General features: G+C 38.6%; 1 long non-coding RNA gene across 1 annotated transcript; it reads left to right on the top strand.

Moving 5' to 3' along the window:
* Nucleotides 1-799: 799 nt before the first annotated feature.
* On the top strand, nucleotides 800-4,214 carry LOC126035431 (uncharacterized). Its single transcript, XR_007504931.1, has 2 exons — nucleotides 800-894; nucleotides 1,488-4,214. It is a non-coding gene; the product is annotated as an uncharacterized LOC126035431 (long non-coding RNA).
* The last annotated feature ends 607 nt before the right edge of the window (nucleotides 4,215-4,821 follow it).

The following is a 4,821-nucleotide window of genomic DNA, read 5'->3' on the forward strand; positions in this document are numbered from 1 at the left end:
GCAAAGACAGTCACAGCAGCCTGCGAGACTTGTCAAAAGGTTAATCGGAACAACATGAGACAAAAACCTCTTGGAGGACGTTCCCCAGCATACAGACCTTTCTCACACATACAAGTGGATTTTACTGAACTACCCAGGGTAGGGCGTTACAAATATTTATTAGTAATGATGGATCACTTAACACATTATGTTGAAGCTTTTCCTACCTCCAAGGCAACTGCTAATCAGGTTACTAAAGTATTACTTGAACATATTATACCTCGATATGGAATACCTGATGTAATCGACTCGGACAGAGGAACACACTTTGTGTCAAAAATTGTTAAAGATCTAACAGAAAGCTTGGGTATTAAGTGGGAATACCATACGCCATGGCACCCACAAAGTTCGGGAAAAGTTGAAAGGATGAATGAAGAAATCAAAACTATTTTGACTAAATTAATGATAGAACCAAATTATCATGGATTAAGTGCCTACCCATGGCACTATTAGTTCTCAGAACCAGACCCCGAGCAGATGTAGGAATATCAGCATTTGAAATGGTGTATGGGATGCCCTATAGAATTGAAAGTCCACAAACAAATGTTTTGATTCGAGATTGTGTAATTAATGAATATGTTTCACAATTAGCAGAACATCGTAACAAGCTTTGAGAACATGGACTGATTGTGCAACGACCTCCGTTGGACTTAAAAATTCACAATTTTAAACCTGGGGACTGGATATTGGTTAAAACGTGGAAAGAAGAAACCCTAAAACCCAATTGGGAGGGACCTTATCTTGTTTTGCTTACAACAGAAACAGCTGTCCGGACTGCTGAACGTGGATGGACTCATGCCAGTCGCATTAAAGGCCCAGTGACAAGACCCCACTGGAAAGTAATCAGTACTCCAGGTGACACCAAGATAACCTTGAAAAGATAACGTAATGATAGAGACTTTATTTGATTATTTTGCTGCATTACCTTTTAGTATAAAGTGTATATTGCTGTTTATATTTGCTATAATTACTTCTTCTTTTATCTATTATACATGGAAGCATACAAAGTGTGCTAAAGGAAATTGCTAAACTTATACAACCACACAATATTGAATACAGAGGATACACAAGTGTAAATAATTTGAGCACTCTAGATGTACGAATTAGGTGTAATAATTTGAACTGCAATTGTTATCCATTTGCTTGTTTCAGGTGTAAGGTATGCCAGAATAAATGGTAGACACACTGTGAATATGGATACCCTCCAATAGGAGTTTGCACACAGTGTTGGAAAATCCAATGAACTCTCACTGAATGAAAACTAAAACAATTAGAGTCTAAACAAGAAATTATTTGAGAATCCCATGAATGGTGGGAAATTTTTACCAAAAGAATAAACCTTCAATATTATTGTTACCATTCCAATGAACCAATCCCCTTTGTAGCTGAAATCTTGGCTATAAAATACAGAAGGGGAATACTAACTGTGTCTTGCTTTGCCCCATTAGTTAAAGCTGCAAAGTGGGAAGCCTATATAAACAGGCAGAAAGCCCGAAACAGCTGTTCTCCTGAAGAATTCCCTTGCTGCCGAGAAGATGGTATACCCCGTGGCTCGAAGCAACCGAGTCGACAGGCGAGGCAGAGGAGGAACAAACTGTGGAGAAAAGAACCAAAACAATGGGACGCAAAAGCAACAATGGTCGAACTTCCCCAGGACTGGTAAAAATAAACTTAAATTGATAAAATTGACAGACACCCTTTTTCCTGGTATACCATTAGCTTGGTTATTAATAATAACCCAAGCAAATGGAAACCCTCATGAACCTATGGCCTGGAAATTATATAATTTACCAGAATCAAAATTAATTCAAACTCAGATTGGTCCAGGAAAGTGGAACTTCTCCGTGCATCTATATTCCCTGATACCTATAGAAGGGGGGCCCCAAGATGCAGCAATGCTTCAAGTCCAATGCAAGGCATTTTATATATGTCCAGCAAGTAACCCTGGCAAAAGTTATTGTAATTATCCAGGTCATTTTTACTGTGGCTATTGGGGTTGTGAAACTATTGCTTCAAGTTGGAAAACGCAGGGAGATAAATATATAGATGTAACTTGGGGACCCCCAGGCTGCACTCCCTCAACACATGATTTTAGTGGAGACCCTATAAAACCCTGTGTCGAAGTGTCCTGTAAAAGAATTGAAATCACCATAAAAAAACCCCAAGATGACACATGGTTAATTGGCCGTATCTGGGGAATTAGATATTAGGAACACGGAACGGATAGGGGAAGTTATTTTAGAATACTTAAAGAAAAACTTCCTCATGATCCTTTGTCAATAGGACCAAATCTGGTCCTGAATCCACCCACTTCTTCTGAAGAAAAAGTTGCCCCCGTAATTGTTGTAATCCCTTCTCCAGACTCTCTTTCAAAAACAACTAATGATACTGTGACTGAATTCTCCTTATCCAGGGATCTAGAGTTGTCAGAATCCAAAGACCCCTTATGGAATCTAATGCAAGCCTCTTATCGTGCCCTTAATGAAAGCAAACCAAATTTAACTAAGGAATGCTGGTTATGTTATAATGTTAGACCACCATATTTTGAGGCAATTGGAAAACTAGGTAAGATTCAATGGTCTAATGGTTCAAACCCACGAGAATGTCCATGGAATGACCAGAAGAATCATACACAAAGAATTACTATTCAATTAGTAACGGGTCAAGGAAAATGTATAGGAACAGTGCCCAAAAAGTATCAGCCTTTGTGCAACCGAACAATCACTAACACCGATATAGAAAAACACAAAAATCAAAATGACAAATAGGCTATCCCGACACCGGGAGCTAAATGGGTTTGTTCAGACATCGGAATAACGCCTTGCCTATCCCTAAACGTGTTTAATCAATCTCAGTTTTGCGTACAGGTGATTATTGTTCCTCGTCTAATCTATCACACCTCTAAGGAGGTGCTACGCCACTTTGAAGGAGACCTGAATAGACAAAAACGAGAGCCAATTACAGTGGTAACCCTAGCTACACTGCTGATAGGGGGCGGAGTTAGAGCAGGTACAGGCATAGCCTCCCTAGTAAAAGGTCAGAAATTACAAAGTTTGCAGATGGCTGTAGATGAGGATTTAACAAAAATAGAACAATCTATCCAGAATTTAGCCACTTCAGTAAAGTCTTTATCAGAAGTAGTGCTGCAAAATAGAAGAGGATTAGACCTATTGTTCTTAAAAGAAGGAGGGTTATGTATAGCTCTCAATGAAGAATGTTGTTCTTTTGCTGACCATACGGGAGTAGTCCAGAACACTATGTCTGAACTCCGGAAAAGATTAGATCAACGTAAAAAGAATCGTGAAGCGGACAGGTCATGGTATGAAAACTGGTTTAATGTTTCACCTTGGCTAACCACTTTGTTGTCTGTTTTAGCAGGACCGCTTACTATGTTGATTCTAGGACTTATATTTGGGCCTTGTATATTACGCTATATTTTACATTTTATTAAAAAACGGTTTGACATAGCTAAATTACTTATTTTAACTACGAGGTCTGAGGTAAAAGATAAAAGTGTATCTATTAATGAAGATGAAAGTTGTTGTGAATGCGTTATGCCACGTGAAAACTATGCCTATTGTAATTGTGAAATATTACCTTGTGAGTGTTATGATAAATGTTGGGATTGTGGAAAAAGATTTGCTTGCAGTGCCGAAAATGAAAGTAACGTCTAATAAACAATAATAGGATAAAAAGAAAAAGGGGGGATTGTGAGAAACTATGGACTAGGGTATTGTTATTAAGATTTATGTTAAGCTCAATGTAAAGGTCAGGAAATCGCTCATGCAAACAGCTACCAGACACCACCTGTGTAAGATAAGATAAGATAACCACAATCGTTTACCATTATGCAAGATAACCACCAGGTATCCAGGAACCGACAGAAACAAGACAGACAACCCCATATAAGGACATATGAGTAAGAGATTAACTATGAGACAAAGGAGAAAGACTTCTTACTTCGGCCTCAAAGAGACAGACAACGACCCCCCAACAACAACCGAAACATGCGCAGAGTATCTCCACTACTTCACAACACGGAAATAAAGGTGTATAAAAAGGGACTGTTTGAACTGCTCAGTACGGCAGTTGGTGGAGCGCAGACTCCCCTGCCGTCCAGCGCTGAATTTGCTCATATTCTACTTGCTATAATCAATAAAATTTTAATTGGATTATGATCCCTTGTGGTCTCAATTTATAACAGCAATGAGAAGTTAAGAAGCAGGCACTCCTTTATTGCAGCGCTGGGCACACAGGGGATCACTCCACCTAGTGTGTGCACCTGTCTGATTTAATCATGCAGGTTAAATATACACCTGTCATACATATTCACTAGATTCCTGGGAAATATCATGCATAATCATCAATTGTCCGAAAGATCATTAGCATATGTAAATGTCCTTTTACGCAGGCGTAGTGAAGTCTCTGGTGGTCTTCATAAGCCCTCTGGTGGTCTTCCATAGTCTTCCTCACTTTGTCCGATAGTTGACCTCTCTTATACGATTCTGCGCAGTACGATTTTGCCATCATGTATTAGATTTACATAAAAGTACATTCTATGTTAATTCTTAAATTTAACGTTTCTAGTGATTGGCCCCCAGTTACATCACCTTATCAATATTCTTATACTATAACATTCATTGGTTAATCTTACCTATTCCACTAACTGGACTTTTGATCAAAGTAGGGTTTCTAAACCACAAAGCTAAGGTCCATAACGATCTCTCTCTTTGTTCATTAAAACAAAACACTACAATCTAACAAATCTATCTAAATTTCTAT

This window comes from Accipiter gentilis, chromosome W, assembly GCF_929443795.1.
Source record: "Accipiter gentilis chromosome W, bAccGen1.1, whole genome shotgun sequence".
NCBI classification, from domain to species: Eukaryota; Metazoa; Chordata; class Aves; order Accipitriformes; family Accipitridae; genus Astur; species Astur gentilis.